The sequence below is a fragment of the Hibiscus syriacus genome, unplaced genomic scaffold (genome assembly GCF_006381635.1).
Source record: "Hibiscus syriacus cultivar Baekdansim isolate YM2019G1 unplaced genomic scaffold, ASM638163v2 tig00004111_pilon, whole genome shotgun sequence".
Taxonomy (NCBI): domain Eukaryota; kingdom Viridiplantae; phylum Streptophyta; class Magnoliopsida; order Malvales; family Malvaceae; genus Hibiscus; species Hibiscus syriacus.
This window is the reverse complement of record NW_024062000.1, coordinates 402260-427411: the sequence shown is the minus strand read 5'-3', so window position 1 is coordinate 427411 and position 25152 is coordinate 402260. Positions and strand designations below refer to the sequence as shown.

At 35.7% G+C, this 25152-nt stretch overlaps 1 protein-coding gene and 1 pseudogene across 1 annotated transcript in view; one reads left to right on the top strand and one right to left on the bottom strand.

The window, feature by feature from the left end:
* LOC120191197 overlaps positions 1–9002 on the bottom strand; it is a 30260-nt gene extending 21258 nt beyond the window's left edge. Inside the window, exon 1 of the mRNA XM_039194174.1 lies at positions 8991–9002. The gene's annotated coding sequence lies outside the window, so the exon portion shown is untranslated. The remainder of the gene's footprint in view (positions 1–8990) is intronic.
* Positions 922–25152, top strand: LOC120191176 (annotated as a pseudogene).

Sequence of the window (25152 nt, the reverse complement as noted above, 5' to 3'; positions counted from 1 at the left end):
TTCATACTGAAAATTTTAGAATCACGTGAAGTACATTGATTAACATAGACAAATAATCTTCAAATTATAAAATATTTTGTTAAATTTCCGACTATTAAAGTTAAAAGATTAACATATTAGATAACAAGATTAACATATTAGATAACAAAATTAACATTTTAGGTAACGTTCTACCGAAAATGTTAATAAAACATTTCCGGTTGCGTTTTTCCTTAACCTTATATTAGATTACCGTACAACAGAACTACCCAAAGTTTTTATATTTATAATATTAAAATTATATTTTATCCATTTTATAATTATTTAGTCTGTGATAATTATTGTATTTTTTATATTTATGAAATTCCTATAAATAAAGTATTTTCCTTGTTTAAAATGTAATAGAAACACGAATCAAACGACTTAAGTGGTTAAGAGATTTGTTGTTATTCTATGTGGTTTCGTGTTTGAACATCGTGTATGTAAGAGTAAGAACATTCATTGTCAAAAGATTAAGAGTCTTTAAACAAATATTATCTTATATTAACTATGATATATATATATATATATTTATATATATAAACTATCTGTTAGTTGGGTAGACATAATCATGTTTAGTCTCAACTGTTAAGCCCAAAATACATTTTTTAGTGAAAAATAAGTTAAAATACATAAGGAAACCACCACCAGACAGAAACATTAATAACACTCAGTCAACAAGCACATGCCGGATCACAACCCAGACACCACTGACACGTTCTAAGAACCATTACCCCTCACAATCTCAAAGATAATTGGTAAAAAAAGCATAATTTTTAAACCAAATTTTGTAAATGATTCATTATCTTAGAAATAATGGAAGTTCATGTAACAGTCAAATATACGAAATTAAAAGGATAAGAGATGGCTTGTAAACTAAGCAGAGTGGGAGAGAGAGAAGAAGAAAAGAAAGGCAATTGATGGCGTTTAAATGTTAAATGCATATGTGAGTGTTCAATTTGACTGTGGGGTCTACTCTCTCAAGAGGACAGCAATTTTCATTACCCCTCCCTGCTTCCCTTCCTTTTCATTTTTGTTTCAGTCCCCATTCTCAGCTCATTCATGGTTTCTCTGTGTTTTCTCACATTTTCCCACTTCTTGTCCCTAATTCTTCAATAACCATTGTTCTAATCTCTTCTCCACTTCGTTTTTTGTTTGTTTATGTTGTGTTGCAGCCATTTGTTTCGTCAAAGGAAACAAGACATGAGTGGTGGGGTGTCTCTCAAGCATGGTTTCACCATGTTCCTGCTTGAATTGTTCATGATTTTTGCCTGTGAGTGATTCAAAAACACTTCTTTCTTGTTCCTTTCCTCTGGGTTTTTTCTTGTATTGCCATAATCTATTAGTTTTAACATTTGGGTCATTGCTGTCCAAATTTCTCTTGCATATTTAGCCTTGAAAAATGAGTTCTTTTTGGATTTTAGTGCTTGTAAAGTTACGTGCTTTAAGTGGGAAGGTTCTTGATTGAAAACAGTGCTGCATTAACATATTGAAGTTTGAACCTTTTACTTTCTTGCAGATTTGGTTCTTTGATTCTGATATATTGTATTAGCTTTGTTATTTATGTTAAATATGATGTGATGCTATTGGCCTTGGACCTCTCTTATGTCCATTAGCTTGAAAAATGATCAAAATTTAAGTTAATTTATTAGAATATTTGGTTCTTGTGAATAGCATGTAATGGTTTGCTAGTGATTTATTGTAGTTTAGCAGAGCTTTTGCTGATAAATACTTGACATTTCAGTGCTGTTTGAATCTCAAATCTCTTGACCACTTCTAATGCTTCATGTATGAGGAACATGCATAAGCTATGTTGCTTCGACACTTCATTTTTCTGTATCCTGGACGTAGGTATATACGGATATAAGTTTAAGATTTTTATGGTTTTTTTTTTCAGCAAAGGTTGTAGATTACCTAATGCCTTTTTGTAGCATCAGTGGAAAACTTTAAATTTCACATCTTACTTATCCAGTTATCTTAAACTCTGATCCTTACAGTCATTTCAGGCTTACATGAATGTTTATCTAGCCCACCGGATCGTCGTAAAGGTTTTATGTTAACAAATGGAGCAACAGATGCTTTCTTACCTAAAATCACTCCAACTGCAGCACCTCAGCCGTTTCTTCCTCCGCTTGCACCTTCTCCACTGTCATCCTTCCCAGATCGTACTTCTCCTAAATTATCGGGTATGTCGGAATGCGAAAAGCTATTCGGGTTTTTGTGTATGATTACATTTTGTGCTTGACCTTTTGTAGGACTCTGTATGTTAAATTTCACCGCTGCTCAAAGCTTGATGAGCATCACCTCGATTGATTGTTGGGCTGCATTTGCTCCATTGTTGGCGAATGTAATATGTTGTCCGCAGCTGCATGCTACTCTTGTGATCCTTGTTGGTCAATCAAGTAAAGAGACGGGCGTGCTCGCTCTAAACCAAAGAAACTTACTGAAGCATCTTGTCCCGTAAAAGACGTCGATGAATATGAGAACACCATAAACACTTCCGAGCTTCTTGCTTCATGTGAAAAGATTGATTCCGTGAAAGAATGTTGCGACCAAGTTTGTCAAGGTGCCATATCAGATGCTGCAACGAGACTCGCACTGAAAGCTTCTGATCCTCTGAGCATGGATGGGCCTCATGTTTTACCACAGCACTTGACTAGGGTAAATGATTGTAAAATTGTCGTCCTTCGATGGCTGGCAAGTAAACTCGACCTTTATCATGCAAAGGAAGTTCTGAGAGGACTAACCAATTGCAATGTCAACAAAGGTGAGTCTGGACTAAAGCATATATGCTGACATCCGTATTCGCTTCATACTTAAGTTCCTTTTCGATTTACCATCGGTTGTCTTCGGCTTCAGTTTGCCCTCTCGTTTTCCCCAACATGAAGCATGTGGCAAACAGATGTGGAAATGGGATAAGCAACCGGGCAGCTTGTTGTGATGCAATGAATAGCTATGTCTCGCACTTGCAAAAGCAGACCCTGATCACTAACTTACAAGCTTTGGACTGTGCTACCTCACTCGGTTGAAGCTCCAGAAATACAATATCACCAAAGATGTTTATAGCTTATGTCACATAAGCCTCAAGGATTTCTCGCTTCAAGGTTTGCTTTCTTGCTCAATGCACCTGTGATGAGCAAACTGAAGTCATCTTCACATGACATATTCAAATTGGTACTAACACTTTATTCCTTTTTTTGTCAAAATCAATTTCGATACCGATTACCGACAACTTGTATACATCAGTTGGAAGCCAGGGTAAGATTCTTCTCCACTCTGAAATGGCAGCATAAATTTGCTTTTTACATACTGGGAGTTTGTTCCTATGTGCATCTCTTAACTTTGACTGCGACTTCTAATATTGAATTATGTTGAAAGCACTGTTCGAAATCAAGTATAGCGTATTAAATCATCTATATCTCTGATCATTGATGATAATAACATGAATAAATCCGTTGCTTTTAGCATCTGGATGCCTCTTGCCAAGCTTACCCTCCGACGCAACGCTTGACAAGTTTTCCGGGATCAGTTTCATTTGCGATCTGAACGATAATATTCCAGCTCAATGGCCTTCAATGTCACTACTATCAGCTACATCATGCAACAAAAGTATGTACTCTCGAATTTACCGTGTCGCAACCGTCTTTCGGTTGTGCCCCGGAATTGGGCTTCGATTTAAAAAATATGGATTGGAGTCGCCACCGATCATTTATTTAAAAATAAATGGGTTGATCGGATACCCTATTTCTTACCTGATCTGCGTCTTACCAGAAATATGTCGGGTTCGGGAGTCGGTTACGGTCAAGGAAGGATTAGCACCCTTGAACCGCCCTTTCAGTACTACGTAATTTCCAGTTGTCTTAATTAAGAAAAATAACAAGTTAAATTAAAAGGTAAAGTTTTGATCCTAATTACTTACCCTTGATTGATTTGAAAATATCCTTTAAAAAAAATCGAGAAATGTGTTAGATAAACAAGGTAAAGAAAACAAATAAGATACAAGGGAAAAATAAAATAAATAAAATAAATAAAATAAATAAGTAAGATAAGAAAAAAATAGTAAAGTAATAATTATATATAATAATATTTGAAAAAAGGAAAAATAAAATATATATATATATATATATATATCAAAGTATTAATAAAATAAATAAGCTATATATACACCAAATACTTAAAATAAAAAAATACCCTCCAAATTCACCGAAAGTGGGGGGCTTTAGTAAGAAATAAGACAAAAATGGGTCCTCTAGGTTAGTAATATATAATATAATGTTTAATAATAATAATGATAAGGACACAATGTTTTTTAAAAAAATAAATAAATGTATAATAATAATGAATAAAAAACCGAAAATAATAAAAAATAATATAATATATAAAGTTATAAGATATATTACATAAATAAAGAAATAATCAAATAAAAATAATTAAGAATATATATTTAATAATAGGTATAGATAAACTATTAAAAGTATAAAAGATATATATGACTAAATAAAGATAATTACAATATATATATAGTAATATTAGACTTATAAGTAAAATATTAAAGAAATATATATATATATATATATATAATAATAATAAAATATAGTAAAAAAATAAATAAAAATAATTTAATATATATATATATACATATAATAATAATAACATGAATAATAAAAATAAATGAATAAAATATTCATATAATAAATAAAGGGACTAATATAGATTTTTAAAAAGCTCTTCCCCTCTTTTAACCGAAAATCAAACCGATTTTTAAAAAATAAGCCTCGGGGTAGATCTAGGTTCGAAACTTCGAAATCCCTCCCATTTTGGTCATCGGCACAACCCACGTTTTGGGTTATTCGAACCAAATCTCAAGAACAATAACGTGCACATGCAAAAGAAATAAAAAAGAAAATGCTACCTTTTATTTCCTTTTCGAATCCTTTACAATAGTTTTGCCTTTGTATCTTCCCGTGCTTTCCTCTATGTTTTGTGTGTAAATCGTGTGTTACAATGGTGAGTTACAATGGCTATTTATAGTGCTTGTGGATCCTATCTTTAGGAATTTAAATCTTAGTAGAATTCTATCCTATTTTTAGGAGTTTGAATCCTAGCAAAATGTTATCCTATTTTTAGGAGTTTGAATCCTAAAATTCTATCCTATTTTTAGGAGTTTGAATCCTAGTAGGACGAAAAATGTGTGTTGACAGCTGCCCCTCTTTGCCCATAGTCGTGTAACGGGGATAGGGCAAAGATTAAAAGACACACTTTTCGTTCAGTGGAGTTGAAAATTAACTCTGATGTTTCAATAACTCCCTCTCGAATTGAGTTACGGATGACTCCTCCATCGTGAAGTCGAGTTCATCTTGAAATGATATGAAATTAAAGCCGTAGTTCGGAATTTGAATCAGCACGTGGCTTTCCGTTACCCTTCGGTCTTCTTCTCGGTTTAAAGACCTTGGATCGGAATCGAACTCAGAAATCTTCATTGACAGATAGCTTTTTCTTGACTTAAGCTATGCTGTTTGAAAATGGTTGCTTGTCACTAAGGCACGGCTAACCCAGGTCCTCTTCTCGACTTGAAAACCTCGACTGCAACCGGAAAGTAGTGCGATTGATGTGTCATCGAGCTGAATGGAGTCGAACTTGACAATTTTGATGGCAGATAATCCTTCTTTGAGTTGGATATCCTTCGTCGTGAAGTTGAAATCCAAGTAAGTAGCATTGTTCCAAGTCCAATATCCTCCGTCGTGAAGTTGAAATTGGTTCTGGAACCGGGAAATTGTTTGTTGACAACCAGCCGTCCCTTCGTTGTGAAGTTGAACTTGTGTTGTCTCGAGTCCAATATCCTTCGTTGTGAAGTTGAAATTGAATCTGAATGAAATTTTGTTGACAAGCAGCGGTCCCTTCGTCGTGAAGTTGAACTTGCGTTGTCTGGAGTCCAATATCCTTCGTTGTGAAGTTGAAATTGGCTCTTAGATTGGGAAGTTGTTGTTGACAAGCAGCGGTCCCTTCGTCGTGAAGTTGAACTTGCATTGTCTGGAGTCCAATATCCTTCGTTGTGAAGTTGAAATTGGCTCTGAGATTGGGAAGTTGTTGTTGACAAGCAGCGGTCCCTTCGTCGTGAAGTTGAACTTGCGTTGTCTGAAGTCCAATATCCTTCATTGTGAAGTTTAAATTAGCTCTGAAATTGAGAAGTTGTTGTTGACAAGCAGCGGTCCCTTCGTCGTGAAGTTGAACTTGCATTGTTTGGAGTCCAATATCCTTCGTTGTGAAGTTGAAATTGGCTCTGAAATTGAGAAGTTGTTGTTGACAAGCAGCGGTCCCTTCGTCATGAAGTTGAACTTGCGTTGTCTGAAGTCCAATATCCTTCATTGTGAAGTTGAAATTGGCTCTGAAATTGAGAAGTTATTGTTGACAGGCAGCGGTCCCTTCGTCGTGAAGTTGAACTTGCGTTGTCTGGAGTCCAATATCCTTCGTTGTGAAGTTGAAATTGACTCTGAAATTGAGAAGTTGTTTGTTGACAACCAGCCGTCCCTTCGTTGTGAAGTTGAACTTGTGTTGCCTCGAGTGCCACGATATCCTCCTTCGTGGAGTTGAAATCGCAGATGGCCCCTTCGTTGTGAAGTTGAGCCTTGACTTGAATATCCTTCATCGTGAAGTTGAAATCCAAGTATTGTATGTTGCGGGTGGACACAATTCCCTTCGCCGTGAAGTTGGAACCGTGGAGACCCCTTTATTGTGAAGTTTGGCTTCGAGCTAGATATCCTTCGTCGTGAACTTGAAATCCACTCTCGAGCAAATCGTGTCGCTTTGAGTTCAATATCCTTCGCCGCGAAGTTGAAATTGACTCTAGCTAAAACCTGAAAAAGTTATGCATATATGTGATGCTATGGATGCAATGCTCTTAGGTGTGCCTAAAATGCATATGCAACATATGTTATCTTGGGGCTCTGGAGAGAAATCTCGATCTCCAGTTGCCTGTCTGGAATCTTGATTCTTGAATCTTCAAATTTTGATCCCTGATCTTGAATTCTTCAAATGTTCAAATCTGATGTGCACATTCTATTTTTTGATTTGAGAAATGCTTCTCGACCATCCCAAGTATGTGCCTGAGCTGAGTGTAACGGTTTAAATGATGCTTCAAGAGAAGTTGTCTTAAAAAAGACAAAATTCGTTTCAAGGGAAACGATCTTAAAGATATATGTTGTTTCATGAGAAACGGCCTCAAGGGAGACAAAATTTTGTTTTAAGAAAAACTGTCTCAAGAGAGATAAAACTTAGTTCCAAAAGAAATTGTCTCACGGGGAGATGAAATTAGTTCCAAGGAAAACATATTCAAAGATGATGCTTCAAGAGAAAACTGTCTCAAGGGAGACAAAATTTTGTTTCAAGAGAAACTGTCTCAAGAGAGACGAAATTCATTTCAAGGGAAATGTTTTCAATGTTTATGTTTCAAGAGAAACTATCTCAAGAGAGACGAAATTCATTTCAAGGGAAATGTTTTCAATATTTATGTTTCAAGAGAAACTGTCTCAAGGGAGACAAAATTTTGTTTCGAGGGAAACTATCTCAAGAGAGACAAAATTCATTTCAAGGGAAATGTTTTCAATGTTTATGTTTCAAGAGAAACTGTCTCAAGGGAGACAAAATTTTGTTTCAAGGGAAACTATCTCAAGAGAGACAAAATTTGTTTCAAGGGAAACTGTCTCAAGAGAGACAATGGTGAGCACGATTCCCTTCGTCGTGAAGTTGAAATCGTGGGTGGCCCCTTCGTCGTGAAGTTGAGCCAGGAATTGGATATCATTCGTCGTGAAGTTGAAATCCAACTTGAAAATACGAACTGGATCGGTTCTGAATTATCTCTCGAACTCGTCTGAAGTTGATTCTAAGATCTGTCGATCTTTCAATATGTCAAATTGGTTGAAGTGTAGCTTCTTGCTGCTGAGTTAAGCAACCAACATCAATCTTTAAAGGTGCTTTTGAATCGAGTATCCTTCGTCTTGAAGTCGAAACTTGACTCTAAAAGCTGCAAAAATTATGTATGTGGGGAAAAAAATGATGCTCTAAAATGTATGCATAAGATGCATATAACATGAATTGGTTATATTTTATCTCCTGAAAAAGGTCTGATAATTTGCATTAGGATGTTGAATCCCCAAAGATGCCCCAATATCCAAAAATGCCCCAATATTTGATGTTGAATCTTCAAAGATGCCCCAAATATTCCTCATTTCTTGCTTCAGCATTGATTCTGAGCATGAGTTTTGTGTCTAAGAGTCACATGTCATTTACCAAGATCCACTCTAGAGAGACTGTCTTGTTTGAAAAAAATGTTTTTCTTTCTCTTTTATTTTCAAAGTTTTTGAAAATATCAATAAAGAGTTTTGAAAAATGTTTAATCCAAAGTTTTGAAAATATTGTCACTTTCATGGTTTTACAATTGAGATGAATCATAAAACTAGAGTTCATCGGATATCAAAGAATTAATTACAATGTCAATCCTTCAATAAATTATAGCTATTTGACATGCGCCCAGATCAAAGCTATTTCTGGGAAATGGTCAAGCAAAGAAAGGATAAAAAGTCTCAGGTTATTGTGTTTGGTCAAAGGTTTGGCATTCTTGTTCATTTGATGCTAAATGGTTTGACATTTGATGCTCAAAGGTTTGATTGGGTAGCTTACATGCTCATCTACTGGAAGTGTTCTCCAACTCCCAGCTTTTATGGTCACACTCGGATTGTGTGATGCCTTATCGATGAATTTGTGTGATCGCCTCAGTTGCACAATTTTTATATTCGAGCCGCCTTTTCAGGTTTTCAACTCGAACATTCCTTTGGTTTCAAGATGTTATTCAGGATTTACGTCTTGAACCCCCCTTTGTTATTTTTCTCTATCATACATTAATTACATTGTTTTTTGCAAACAAAGATTAATCCTGATGGGCGGGATGAAATCTGAAGATAGTCTCTCCTGTTTAGAAATCCATGTATGATTAGAAAAGACTTTTAAGGTCCGTAATGTAGGCCAGGGTTCATGGTTATGAAAGAAAAGGATAAATAGGCCCAAACAAGTGTTTCAGGGTGTTGAACCAAGGATCAATTCATTTTGATGCCTTCAATCTTGTCTTGCTCAAAATGTCTCTTTCTCTTAATGCTCTATGATCTTCGAGTGAAGTGATTCGGGAATGATTGTGCTTGATCAATCTCATAGTTTGAAGCTTGATGTGCCATTTGTCTTTAGGGAATCTTTGCATGTGCTTTTTGTCCCTTTTTCTTTTTTCTTTTTGTTTTTTTTTGCTTTTGTTTTTTGCTTCTTTTTTTTTTTGCCTTTTTTATTCTGATTGAATCTTTGCACTTGCCATTTGGTCCACCTTTTGGTGTCTCCTTTTGATTGATGTCTTCACTCATGTGAGCAGATTTCTTCCACCTTGCCCCCCAATGTGGAGGGTGATCCTTGGTTAGGGTTGAATCAGAAGAAAAATACTACAGGCTCAAAAGGGGACACAAGGGATATATATTTTCTCCTGTTGTAAAGGGATAAAGAAAGAAAGTCGTTCATCATTTCATACATGTAAGTCTTCACAGAAGAGGTATCCCCAGGGGGATAGATTTTCAGGATTAATTCTATTCACATGAAAACAATGCAATTAATGCACGATAGAATTATTTCGAATGAATTGTTTTTTCTGCTCCTTGCTCCCATCATGTCTCAATGTTCAGGCTCCCGGCGAGATGCCCCAAATTGTATCATGGAAGAATGCTTATGTTCAAATGAACAACTCAATGCCTTGGGTTTTAATGGTAAAAAAGGTTAATTTTGAGTCTAAAAAGACAGTTGTGTGATCTTATTGACTCAAAGAAAGGTATGGGTGTATCAAAAAGATAAAGGTAATGTTCAAGAATTTCAAATGGAGGTAATGTCAAAATTTGGTCTTTTTGATCAAGGTATTTTATTTTGGGGGTTTGAGACAGGATAAGAAAGGTCTAATCTTGTCATATGCCAAAAATCTATAATTCTTGAAGAATTAAAAGAATCCTTAATTCATTTAATTTTCGAAGAACTAAAGATTAAAATTTGTTCAATTGCCTTACCTTAGAAAGTAGCATAAATTCAATCATTTAACAGATTAAGCGAAAGATCAAAGACGTGTTCAAACAAAACAATCCTCTAAGTGCAAATGGTATATGCCATGCCCTCTTCTTCGGCAAGTGCCTTACAGGTTTCAGAGGAATGTTTGGGGCTTCTTACGTGGTAACAGCTAGCAGCTTCAACATCGTGGCCCTTAGGATATGGAGATTCTTTTCTTAGATCATCCTGGCAAGCTTTGTCCTACAATCAGCTGATCAGGCTCCTACTGTTACAATCTTGCTTCCATGTGGTTAAATTCGCTTCATCGAGCCCTTCACAACTTAATTTCATGTTTGTGAAAATGCTTAAAATGTAGATGAAAATGCAAAAAGGCAAAAATGCAAAATGCAAGAATGCATGAAATGTTCGAGGCATTGATCCAGAAAAGTGTCCATTATCATAAATAATCCTTATTCAGACAAAAATGTTTTATCTTGTAAGAGACATAAAAACAATAAAAGGTATGTTCGGACTAAATCTTCTAGACATCCATCCGAGATACTTTCTTCCATGACTCGACTGCTTCTTTGATCATCTTCTTATAACTGTCACCGTGATACATAAACTCTGATATAGATAATACATATGTTGTTGGGACAAACTGATGTGCCCCATACTATCTAAGTGCCAACAACGGAGCATACCCAACTGCACCTCAAAGTCCAAATAGGGTCATAGTGTCAGAATTCCCACACTTGAAAAGAACATCACTGAGGAACAACCAGGGGGCTCTCCAGGTAATATCCCGGTCCTGTAGATGAGTGAAGACTTTCATCCATTTATCTTTTGAAGCGCCTTCATATCCTGTCATGGTGATGAACTCTCTCAAAGGTGAATACATAGTGTTAAATCTACAGTAGGCAACCCCATTAGTCTTCTAGAAGTGGATGTGAATCCAGACTTGAAGGAATTGAACACATCCAATGAATCTACCTCCGCCAGCTCTTCGGCAATGGTTGAGAGACCAAAAGGTCTCGGCTGAGATGGTCTCGTTTCGGAAGTTGCTCAAACAGTTCCACCACGGCTACGTCAATGCATCCCAAAACCTTCGAAAAGATGATCAAGCCATACAGACCTAGTGCAAAATGGTCTATAGTCTTCCATTCATCAAGTTGGTCCTTCATTAGTTCCCTTATGTGGATCCACTCAATTCCTTGCCCGTTACCTTTGTTTCGGAGTCGGTCAGTCACCCATTTTTCATCAACTCCTACAATCTTAGCCAGTCCGTTCTTGAAAGGCCGACTCTTGATGTGTTTGATGTAGGCTCGCTCCAGTTTAATGCTTTCACAATGCAATAGTGTAGTATACTCCTCGATGGTAGGTACCATGTCCTCCTGGTTAAAAGTGAAGCAACTGTATCCCAGGTTCCAAAATTGAACCAAGGCTCTGATTAAGGGCTCATCGGTTTTAACATGAAGCAAAAGTGCAATGTCACCATACCGCTGACTGAACTTCTATTTCCGATCATTCTTCCAATTATCTCAGATGTCTCGAAGTTCTTGCACATTATTCTGTTTTAGGCTGATAGAGGCGTAGCTAACTAGCTCTGACACATAGCTTCCTTGAAGACTGTCTCCATTTTCCTTCTGAGTCTTCTCAGACCATAGTCGTACCTCGGGGTTTTTAATCTCTTGTATTACAACACCTTTGTCCATGGATTCAGATTATTCGAGTTTTAACAATCACGTTTTAGTGGATCAATGACCTCTTTTATGATGCAAGTGATGAAAATAAAATAAAATAAAATAAAAGAAAGATGAAAAGAGTTAGTGAGGTGAAAAAAATAATCAAAAACTATCATAAAAATGAAAGTCCTACCCCACATGATATCTACCCCACATGCTTATTATTCCTACCCGGACATGATCTCTATCCCGCATGCTAGTCTCAAACAAATCCTAACCGCATATTTGTCTAGTTCGCATGCTTTGAACAGAAAGTAAGGCATGAAATAAAATCAAAGCAGCCTAAGGTTTGGAATGAGGTTTTGGGGTGGGCTCTAATTCTCCATCGTCTCCCGGTTTAGGTTCTAAAAAAATGGTACCCGAGTTCTCCTTGCCGGTGCCCCCTTGGGCTTGCCAGACCCTTAGTCCTAAACCTATCACAGGTTTGTGTGGACTAAGTTAAACTCGAGAGGAAACATTCCCTTATGCCCACACGGAGAATAAATTCACACGAAGGCATAAGGTATATGTATCCCGAAGGCTACTTGCTAGGCCCGCACGGTGAATAAATTCACACGAAGGCGTCGCTTTCACCCCCACTTAAAGCAGGGTTTGGAGCTCGGGTTTAGAGCCTTGGATGAAAAATCTTTAAGGGTTGAAATCATTAAAAAACGGTCAGTACAACTATTTACTCGAAAATATAATCAATAGTAAGTAATAAGGATCGAAATGTTACCTTAAAATTTAAACTTACCATTTTCATTAAAAAGACAACTGAAAATTACCTTAGCCTGACTCACTTACCTGTGTCCCCAGCAGAGTCGCCAAGCTGTCGCAACCGTCTTTCGGTTGTGCCCCGGAATTGGGCTTCGACTTAAAAAATATGGATTGGAGTCGCCACCGATCATTTATTTAAAAATAAATGGGTTGATCGGATACCCTATTTCTTACTTGATCTGCGTCTTACCAGAAATATGTCGGGCTCGGGAGTCGGTTACGGTCAAGGAAGGATTAGCACCCTTGAACCGCCCTTTCAGTACTACGTAATTTCCAGTTGTCTTAATTAAGAAAAATAACAAGTTAAATTAAAAGGTAAAGTTTCGATCCTAATTACTTACCCTTGATTGATTTGAAAATATCCTTTAAAAAAATCGAGAAATGTGTTAGATAACAAGGTAAAGAAAACAAATAAGATACAAGGGAAAATAAATAAATAAAATAAATAAGTAAGATAAGAAAAAAATAGTAAAGTAATAATTATATATAATAATATTTGAAAAAAGGAAAAATATATATATATATATATATATATATATATATCAAAGTATTAATAAAATAAATAAGCTATATATATACACCAAATACTTAAAAATAAAAAAGATACCCTCCCAATTCACCGAAAGTGGGGGGCTTTAGTAAGAAATAAGACAAAAAAAATGGGTCCTCTAGGTTAGTAATATATAATATAATGTTAATAATATAATGATAAGGACACAATATTTTTTAAAAATAAATAAAATAATAATAATGAATAAAAAAACGAAAATAATAAAAATAATATAAAGTTATAAAGTTATAAGATATATTACATAAATAAAGAAATAATCAAATAAAATAATTAAGAATATATATATTTAATAATAGGTATATAGATAAACTATTAAAAGTATAAAAGATATATATGACTAAATAAAGATAATTACAATATATATATAGTAATATTAGACTTATAAGTAAAATATTAAAGAAATATATATATATATATAATAATAAAATATAGTAAAAAAATAAATAAAAATAATTTATATATATATATATACATATAATAATAATAACATGAATAATAAAAATAAATGAATAAAATATCCATATAATAAATAAAGGGACTATAGATTTTTAAAAGCTCTTCCCCTCTTTTAACGAAAATCAAACCGATTTTTAAAAAATAAGCCTCGGGGTAGATCTAGGTTCGAACTTCGAAATCCACCCATTTTGGTCATCGGCACAACCCACGTTTTGGGTTATTCGAACCAAATCTCAAGAACAATAACGTGCACATGCAAAAGAAATAAAAAAGAAAATGCTACCTTTTATTTCCTTTTCGAATCCTTTACAATAGCTTTGCCTTTGTATCTTCCCGTGCTTTCCTCTATGTTTTGTGTGTAAATCGTGTGTTACAATGGTGAGTTACAATGGCTATTTATAGTGCTTGTGGATCCTATCTTTAGGAATTTAAATCTTAGTAGAATTCTATCCTATTTTTAGGAGTTTGAATCCTAGCAAAATGTTATCCTATTTTTAGGAGTTTGAATCCTAAAATTCTATCCTATTTTTAGGAGTTTGAATCCTAGTAGGACGAAAAATGTGTGTTGACATACCGCTTGTCGCAACCGTCTTTCGGTTGTCTCCCGGAATTGGGCTTCGACTTGAATAATTGGGTTAGAGTCGCCACCGACCACTTTAAATCGAATTTAGGTGGGTCGAACACCATCTTACCTGATCTGCGTTGTACCAGAAACGTATCGAGTTCGGGAGTCGGTTACGGTCAAGGAAGGATTAGCACCCTTGAACTGCCCTTTCGGTACCGATTAATTTGCCGGTTGTCTTTATTTGCGAAAATTGGAATTTAAATTAAAATTTAAATTATTCGATTCGAATTACTTACCATTTGATCAGCTGGAATTTCTCTAAAAAAAAAAAATCAAAAACATTAAACACAAAAAAAAAAAATATAATAATAATAATAATAATAATAAATTAACTAGAATAATGAATCAAAGGAGAGAAGAAAAGAAAAAATAAATAAAATAAAAGATAAATTGAAAAATGAATAAAATGAAAACATATTAAATAAGTAAAAAACAAAATAAACAAAAGTAATAAAAAAACAATAATAATAAAATAAATTTAGGGCAAATAAGATAAAAATGAAATAATAAAAATAATAATAAATATACTAATAAATATGAAATAAATAAAATAAACAACATGAAGAAAAAGAATTGAAAAATATAAAAAATATTAAAATAGAAAAACTAAAAAAGGAAAACGGGAATGAAAAAATTTATAAAAAAATAATAAAAATAAGGGTTGGGGACAAAATAATAATTAAACTTAAACAAGACAGTGACTAAAATGAAATACTAGCAAATGTAATATCCAGAGTCAAACTCTAATGAAAATAACAAAGCATATAAGAGTCATACTAAAATAAAAGAATTAAAACATTGAAGCTCAAAATAGAAGAAATTAAAAGTTTAATCCATGGCTAGAAAATGATATTACAAAGAAGGAGGGACCCGTTCTGCGATCATCCCATATGTCAACCCAGAGATGCCCTAAGTCCCTTAAACGGCGTCGTTTCGGGGTCTTTAAATACCCCCTTAACTGCAATCTCGGCAGAAACCCTCTCCCATTTCTAACCTCAGCCGTCTCCTCCTTTTCTCTCCTCTCAGATTCAAACACAGAAAAACCAGACATGAAAACCTCCCAAACCCTCACCCAGAAAACGTTACCTTTGTTGGCCTTTCACTTTTCCGGGGGTTTCTTCGACGAGGTGCACGCCGAGCCTTCGCCCCGAAACAAGTTTGGAACTTTGTTTGTTTTACTTTCGGTTTAGAAAGTTTTCGTCTTTTGCTTGTTTTTTGTAGTTCTGTTGTGTTGATGTTCACCGTTTGGTTTTTGTTGATGGCTTTTATTTGTATACTGTTTTGGTTTTGGTTTGGTTTCTATCTTTCTTGATGATGCTCTGCGTTTCGGTGGTGATGGGATTTTTGTGTCGGTTGGCCGATGTTGGTTTCTGGTATGTGATGGCTCGGTTTGCTGTATGGTATATCTCCCCCCCTGATGGTTTCTCTCTGTTGTGTTTATAGGCCCCGATGGGGGTCCGTTTCCGACTGTTTTTGGGGTCGATCCCGGATATTCCGGGGTCGTTCTCGGTGATCTCGGATGGTTCAGTCCGAGTAGTTCCGGTTTTGGTGTTGCACATCGCCGAAATACTCGGCCGGCCAATGACTTTCGATCCTCTGTAACCTTGATCTCGACCGTTGGATTGGGTCATCCAACGGTCCAGAATCTGATGCGGCGCTGGACTTAACGTGGAAACCCTAATCTTTGGACTTTGTTTCTGGGCTGGGTCAGGCCCTGCTGTCTGCTTGGACCTCGTTCTGGACCCTGAACAAAAAACAAAAAACAAAAATGATTAAATAAGAAATAATAATAATAAATAAAATAATTACACTAATAATAATAATAAATAATAATAATAATATAATAGAAATATATATATAAATATTTTTTAAAAAACATATAATATAATTTCAAAAATGTTTTTTTTAAATTATATAATATATATATTAAAAAAAATGCTTTAAAAAAAATTATATATATATTTTTAAAATATATATACATTTTAAAAACTATATAATATAAATGTTTTCAAAACTATATATCAATAAATTTTCAAAAAAGGTTTTTCAAAACTATATATTATATACGTTTTAAAAAAATGCTTTTAAATATATATATATATATATATATATATATATATATATATATATACATCTCCAAAATGTTTTCAAAGACTATATTTATATATATTTTTAAAATGTTTTCGAAAAAAAACATATATATATCATAATATATACTTTTCAAAAAGCTATTCTCAAAATTATATATTATATGTATTTTAAAACATTTGTAAACTATATAATATATAGATATGTATATAAATAAAATCAGACGAAATAGGTGTCTACAGCTGCCCCTCTTTGTTCTTTTTCGTGAACGAAAATAGGACAAAGACAAAAAGACACAAATTTTCGTTCAGTAGAGTTGAAGAATACTCCCTGTCGAATTGAGCTGCGGATGACCCCTCCATCGCGAAGTCGAGTACATCTCGAAATAATATGGAATTGAAACCGTAGTTCGAAATTTGAATCGGGATGCGGCTTTTTATTGCCCAATTGTAGTCAACTTCGGTCTTCTTCTTGGTTTAAAAGACCTTGGTTAAAAAATTTGGCGGTAAAGTAGTTCTCTGACTCCACCATGTGTTTGATAGGCCCTCGACTGAATGAAACTGAACTCGAAAGGTCTTCGTTGACATATAGCTTTTCTCGACTTAAGCTATGATGCCGGAAAACAGTTTTCTTGTCACTGAGGCACGGTTAACCCAGGTCTTCTTCTCGACTTGAAAACCTCGATTGCAGCCGAATAGTAGTGTGATTGGGGTGTCATCGAGCTGAGATGGAGTCAAACTCGGTAATTTTATTGACAAATAACCCTTCTTGTCTTGAGCTATGTTGTAAACGATATGACCTCGAAGTTGAGTGTAATCGAACTCGGGGTCCTTGGCAGATAGCCCTTCTTGACTTAAGCTATGCTGCAAATGATGTGCCTTGGAGCTGAGCGTAGTCGAACTCGAAGGTCTTTTGGCGACAGATAACCCTTCTTGACTTAAGTTATCTGCAAATGATGTGCCCTCGAAGCTGAGTGTAATCGAACTTGGGGGTCCTTGGCAGATAGCCCTTCTCGACTTAAGCTATGCTGCAATGATGTGCCTTGGAGCTGAGCGTAGTCGAACTCAAAGGTCTTTTGTTAGCAGATAACCCTTCTTGACTTAAGTTATACTGCAAATGATGTGCCCTCGAAGCTGAGTGTGATCGAACTCGGGGGTCTTTGGCAGATAGCCCTTCTTGACTTAAGCTATGCTGCAAATGATGTGCCTTGGAGCTGAGCGTAGTCGAACTCGAAGGTCTTTTGGTCACAGATAACCCTTCTAGCCTTGAGTTATGCTGTAATGATGTGCCCTCGAGCTGAGTGTAATCGAACTCGGGGGTCTTTGGCAGATAGCCCTTCTCGACTTAAGCTATCCTGCAAATGATGTGCCTTCGAAGCTGAGCGTAGTCGAACTCAAAGGTCTTTTGTTAGCAGATAACCCTTCTTGACTTAAGTTATACTGCAAATAGTTTGTTAAAAATGGCTTCCCTTTACGGGTTGAAACGGTCATGATTCTTCCGGTGGTTCCCCTAAACTGGTCTGGGAAAACCTACTGATAAATTCTGACAGCCGGATATCTTCCGTCGTGGAATTGAAATCTGGCTTGAAAGTGTTAACTGAAACATGTTGCTCCTTGTGAGTTTGAATCGAACTAGATTCGATCTGAATTGGTTCTCGAACCCATCTGACATTGGTTCTGAGATCTGTAGTTATGTAAAGTCGGTTGAGGTGTAACTTCTTGCTGCTGAGTTACACCATCGTTCTTTAAAGGTGCTTGCAAGTCGAGTAACCTTCATCCTGAAGTCGAAGCTTGACTCTGAAAGCTGCAAAATTATGTATGCTAAATGATGAATGTGATGCACCTAAGTATGTCTAAGACATGCAATCATGAATGAATTATGATTTATTTCTTGGATGGAGTCTCGTGCTTTGCCTGCCAATCTGGTCCATGGAATCGATCGTGCCCCATTTGCTTCTCGAGCTTGGGCTTTACAGACATTCATATCTGAGATTGTTCTGTTTGAAAACGTTTTTTTTTCTTTTTCCTGATTCAGGAGAGAGAAATGATAAAAATGTTGTAACGTATTGTTCGCAATTGAATCAAATTGTAAATGATTTCAAAAAATATCAAAGGAATCAAGAGCTCTTTTAATGCTTGCAGAGTTACAAATCTTTGACAAATGTTCAAAGGGACGAGTCGGCTTTAGGTTGGCCTCCTTTCTAAGGTTTTTTTTGTAAAATGTCTTTTTTTTTTTTTTTTTAATATCGCAACATGCTTTGCACTTTAATTGGGTGCGGACAAAAATGACGCAACTAGCATGATCAATTACTAGACCTTTTATCTCAGTCCTCTGAAATATTTCATTTGTTCAAGCTTTGTAGGCTCTTCCAACAAAGGCAGTGCAAAAATATCGGTCTAAAATGAAATTCTTGAGTGCTCGTGTGTGTTGACTATAACAGTGTTCCTTAACTCCCTTAGTCCATTTACCGAAAATTTCTTAGATAAATTGATTTAATTTGTCATTATCTGGCTAGCTGAATCCATAAAGCCGGGGCATTAACCAATTGCCTTAGAGGGACAACTTAACATTATAATCACTCTCATCAAGTCAACTGAAGGGTTCATCTCATCACAGAGTCTTCAACTGACAAGAGCAGTGGAGCAAACACCGAATTGCCAAGTGTCCGAGCAATGTCATGGTTTGAACGTAATCTACTCATAAGGCCAGGGCTTTCAAGTTTCCTCTATAACCAATTGCCTTAGCGGAATAGCTCAGTTTTACGGATTTAATTTCTTAAGATTGTCAAGAAGAACCTGTTATAGTCTAGGTGTTTGTTGAAAGTCAAAAATTTCATCTTTAGAGTTCAATTTTCAAGCAACTGGCCTAAACTAGATTCACATACTCGACTCTTTCATTTGTAAAGATCATCATCGTCATTGAACATCTTAAATAAAAAAACATAGTAATTGTCATATGCAATGATGCCCCATGTTGTCCGTACCTTGAAAGGAAAATTGGTTAATTCCAAGAACGGGGTATGGTATTGAGGGTATATTCTGGATAAGGTCAAAGTCCTTGTTTTAATCATGTTACTTCGTCAAAGATTCGTAACTTTGAACCGTCTACAGAGTTTCTTAATTCAAATGATATGCAAAGAATTGCAAATTTGCAAATATGATTCATTGCTTAACATCTTTTAAAGTAACATAATTTGATTAAAATGTCTTTACAAAACTTGAGAAAAAAAATGGAAGAAAAACAAAGTCAACAGATGCCTCAAATGATGAAATGATATTCCTCACTTGGATGCCCCCAAGTTGTTGAAGTCGATCCAGTTCTGGTTACGCATCTTTGTACAACCCTCTAATGCGTAACAGTTCTCAATTGTGTGCCCTGGGACTCCGCCGTGATATTCACAATACGCATTCTCGTCATACCATTTGGGGTATGGGGGCTTCATGGGTTCTACTGGATATGGTGACACCACATGGGTGTCAAGAAGTTTGCTCGTAAAGCTCTTTGTAGGTCATGGGAATAGGGTCGAAATGTTCCCTTTCCCTCTGGACTCTTGTTTAGAAGTACCTAACGGTACAGCCGCAGTTGGTTTTGGGCTGGAGATTGTAACCTTTGCTGGAGTGTTTGATGTTGTTAACCTCTCCATCCCTTTCCTTCATAGGAGGCTTCTTACTGGCTTCCCCATCCTTAATCTTGCCTTGTTTTATGGCCGACTCAATCATTTCTCCGGCCATAACCAAGTCTGAAAAGCTTCCTGATGTGATCGCCACCAATGCCCGAAGTATGGAGCCTTCAGAGTCTGCACGAAAAGTTTCCGGGTTTCCTTTTCATCTAACGGTGGATGAACTTGCACAGCCAAGTCCCTCCATTTTTGTGCGTACTGCCTGAAACTCTCGTATGCTTCTTTTCCATGTTTTGTAGCATAACTCGATCTGGCCTTATGTCATTGTTATGCTTGTATTGTTCCAGAAATGACTTGGCCAGGTCCTTCCAGGTCTTGATATTTGATCGGCTTAGCTGGTTGTACCACCGAATGGCTGAGCCCGACAGACTATCCTGAAAGCAGTGGATCAGGAGTTGGTCGTTTCCTCCATATCCTGTCATCTTTCGGCAGAACATGGTGATGTGAGCGGATGGGCAACTATTCCCGTCAAACTTCTCGAACTCCGGGGACTTAAATTTCGGGGGAAGAACCAAGTCCGGGACTAGACTAAGTTCCGTTGCATCGATTTCATGGTAGTCACGGTCTCCTTTGACTATATTCATTTGGTCCTCCAATTGTTTGATTTTTTCCTCCATCTCCTCGCTTTTTCCTCTTCATCCAAATCCGGTACATGATAATAACCCGGATTGTTCTTAGGGTTAAATACAGAGGACAAGGGCTTTGATTTTGCAGTAGATGATCCCCTCGAAGTTCTGGTAGGATTTCAGTGAGTAACCACTTGCGGGGTAGGTTGTATAGTTACCCCTTCCGGTGAACCTGCCCCGGGCGCACTGGTCTGTTGTAGGCCAACTAACTTGGCAACGATCTGGTCAACCAAGGACTCTTGGTTCTTTGTGATTGTTTCCAGAATATTTCGACTGTTCTGGTTCATCTTGTCCTCTAACTCCTTCTGTAGTTTTAACATATTCTCCTCGATTTGTGTAATTCTGGCTTCCATCCTCTTCTTCTTCAAACGAGTGTTATGTGGATGGGGTGTGTCCAATACTTGAGGTGGTGTATCCAGTATTTATTCCTTTTGATGAGACATGTATATATTAGTTAATATGAATGCAAAGAAAATAACAAAATGCAAAGAAAATAAGAAATGCAAAATGTCTAAATATGATGCATGAAATGTCCGAGGCATTGATCCAAAAAATATGCCTGTTATTCTGAATAACCCTTATTGGTGACAAAAGTGTTACGTCTGAAGAGACAAAAAACTCTTTTTGATGGTACAAATCCTGTACACTCTTGACAATTGATTCGTCTTTTCACTAGTTGAATATCCTGTCGAACCATTCCGGCTTCCTTGGCTAAAATGTGCAAATAATGAGATGCTTGCCCCAAAAAAAAATCTCGAAGGACTGCATCTTCGACTTTCACTTTCTACCAAGCTTGTTTCTAACGAAAGTGTTATTGGAGCCCCTCCATCCAAAGCTTGCTTCTTGAATTCGTCAGTAATGGCATCTAGCTCAGCTAGTGTTTCACTATCTTGTTCTTGTATTTTCGAAAGGACCGAGTCAGTGACCTTTTCCTCGTATTGCCCCTGCAACTTTGCCTTTGAGTATTCTTTGATCACGGTTGGACTTCTGAGCTTTTTATCTCTTTGTATTATAACCCCTTTGCCCATTAATGCAGATTATTATTTACGTTTAACAAACACATTTTTGGTGGATCTACACCGTTTTAAATGATGCGAATGATAAAACATAATAAAAGAAGACAAAAATAAAAGAGTTAGTGAGGTAAATCAAAACAATAATAAAAATGAAAAAAAATCCTACCCCACATGATATCTACCCTCATGCTTTAATTCCTACCAGACATGATTTCTATTCCGCAGCTAATTTTAAACAAATCCTAACAGCATATTTGTCTAGTTCGCATGCTTTGAACAGAAAATAAAGCAGGAAACAAAGCATCCTAGGGTTCGGAATGAGGTTTTGGGGCGGGCCTCTACTTCCCTGTACTCTCTCGGTTTAGGTTCTAAAAACGGTACTCGAGTTCTCCTTGCCGGTGCCCCTTGGGCTTACCAGACCCTTAGTCCTAAACCCATCACAGGCTTGTGTGGACTAAGTTAACTCGAGGGGACACATTCCCTTATGCCCGCACGTGAATAAATTCACACACGAACATAAGGTATATGAATCCCGAAGGCTACTTGCTAGGCATATGCGGTGAATAAATTCACACGAATCGTCGCTTTCACCCCCACTTAAAAGGTTCGGAGCTCGGGTTAGAGCTTAGAGATGACAATTTTGAAAAAAACTGAAATCATTAAAAAACATTAGTACAACTATTTATTTGAAACAAAATAATCAAGGTAATAATTGGAATCGAATAGATAAATTAAAATTTAAATTTACATTTTCGCATAAAAAGACAACGGAAAATTAATTCTGGCCTGACTCACTTACCTGTCCCCAGCGGAGTCGCCAAGCTGTCGCAACCGTCTTTCGGTTGTCTCCCGGAATTGGGCTTCGACTTGAATAATTGGGTTAGTCGCCACCGGACCACTTTAAAATCGAATCTGCGTTGTACCAGAAACGTATCGAGTTCGGGAGTCGGTTACGGTCAAGGAAGGATTAGCACCCTTGAACTGCCCTTTCGGTACCGATTAATTTGCCGGTTGTCTTTATTTGCGAAAATTGGAATTTAAATTAAAATTTAAATTATTCGATTCGAATTACTTACCATTTGATCAGCTGGAATTTCTCTAAAAAAAAAAAAATCAAAAACATTAAACACAAAAAAAAAAAATAAATAATAATAATAATAAATTAAACTAGAATAATGAATCAAAGGAGAGAAGAAAAGAAAAAATAAATAAATAAAAAGAAATTGAAAAATGAATAAAGGAAAACAATATTAAATAAGTAAAAAAACAAAATAAACAAAAGTAATAAAAAAACAATAATAATAAAATAAATTTAGGGCAAATAAGATAAAAATGAAATAAATAAAAATAATAATAAATATACTAATAAATATGAAATAAAATAAAATAAACAACATGAAGAAAAAGAATTGAAAAATATAAAAAATATTAAAATAGAAAAACTAAAAAAGGAAAAACGGGAATGAAAAAAGTTTAAAAAAATAATAAAAATAAGGGTTGGGGACAAAATAATAATTAAACTTAAACAAGACAGTGACTAAAATGAAATACTAGCAAATGTAATATCCAGAGTCAAACTCTAATGAAAATAACAAAGCATATAAGAGTCATACTAAAATAAAAGAATTAAAACATTGAAGCTCAAAATAGAAGAAATTAAAAGTTTAATCCATGGCTAGAAATGATATTACAAAGAAGGAGGGACCCGTTCTGCGATCATCCATATGTCAACCCAGAGATGCCCTAAGTCCCTTAAACGGCGTCGTTTCGGGGTCTTTAAATACCCCCTTAACTGCAATCTCGGCAGAAACCCTCTCCCATTTCTAACTCAGCCGTCTCCTCCTTTTCTCTCCTCTCAGATTCAAACACAGAAAAACCAGACATGAAAACCTCCCAAACCCTCACCAGAAAACGTTACCTTTGTTGGCCTTTCACTTTTCCGGGGGTTTCTTCGACGAGGTGCACGCCGAGCCTTCGCCCCGAAACAAAGTTTGGAACTTGTTTGTTTTACTTTCGGTTTAGAAAGTTTTCGTCTTTGCTTGTTTTTGTAGTTCTGTTGTGTTGATGTTCACCGTTTGGTTTTTTGTTGATGGCTTTTATTTGTATACTGTTTTGGTTGGTTTGGTTTCTATCTTTCTTGATGATGCTCTGCGTTTCGGTGGTGATGGGATTTTGTGTCGGTTGGCCGATGTTGGTTTCTGGTATGTGATGGCTCGGTTTGCTGTATGGTATATCTCCCCCCCTGATGGTTTCTCTGTTGTGTTTATAGGCCCCGATGGGGGTCCGTTTCCGACTGTTTTGGGGTCGATCCCGGATATTCCGGGGTCGTCTCGGTGATCTCGGATGGTTCAGTCCGAGTAGTTCCGGTTTTGGTGTTGCACATCGTCGAAATACTCGGCCGGCCAATGACTTTCGATCCTCTGTAACCCTTGATCTCGACGTTGGATTGGGTCAGATCCAACGGTCCAGAATCTGATGCGGCGCTGGACTTAACGTGGAAACCCTAATCTTTGGACTTTGTTCTGGGCTGGGTCAGGCCTGCTGTCTGCTTGGACCTCGTTCTGGACCCTGAACAAAAAACAAAAAACAAAAATGAAATAAGAAATAATAATAATAAATAAATAATTACACTAATATAATAATAATAATAATAATAATAATATAATAGTATAATATATATATAAATATTTTTTAAAAAACATATAATATAATTTCAAAAATGTTTTTTTAAATTATATAATATATATATTAAAAAAAATGCTTTAAAAAAAAATTATATATTATATATTTTTAAAATATATATACATTTTTAAAAACTATATAATATATAAATGTTTCAAAAACTATATATCATAAATTTTCAAAAAAGGTTTTTTCAAAACTATATATTATATACGTTTTAAAAAATGCTTTTAAATATATATTATATATATATATATATAATATATATATATATATATATTATACATCTCCAAAATGTTTTCAAAGACTATATTATATATATTTTTAAAATGTTTTCGAAAAAAAACATATATTATATATCATATAATATATACTTTTCAAAAAGCTATTCTCAAAATTATATATATTATATGTATTTTAAAACATTTGTAAACTATATAATATATAGATATGTATATATAAATAAAAATCAGACGAAAATAGGTGTCTACACCGCTAATTTGCGTAGTTCATACTACAACATGATTTCGAATTACCTTCATGCTCATTCGGATTCCCGGCATGCAGCTGTAAGAATTCCTGCACCTGCAGCAACAAACGCTCAAAGTGGTAAGAAATAGACCTTTTAGCCATACAAAAATGTCGATGCAGTCTGACCATTTGAGCATCTTTGAATCACCAATCTCTCTGTTTGCAGGTCTGTACATTGAATATGTTGCAGTTTATCTCCTTCTCCTATATTCGGCGGCCATTACGATGTTCTTACAGTTCTAGTTTGCGATTAATTCAATTTCTCGAGAACCCGATGACTTATCAAAGCTGAAGATA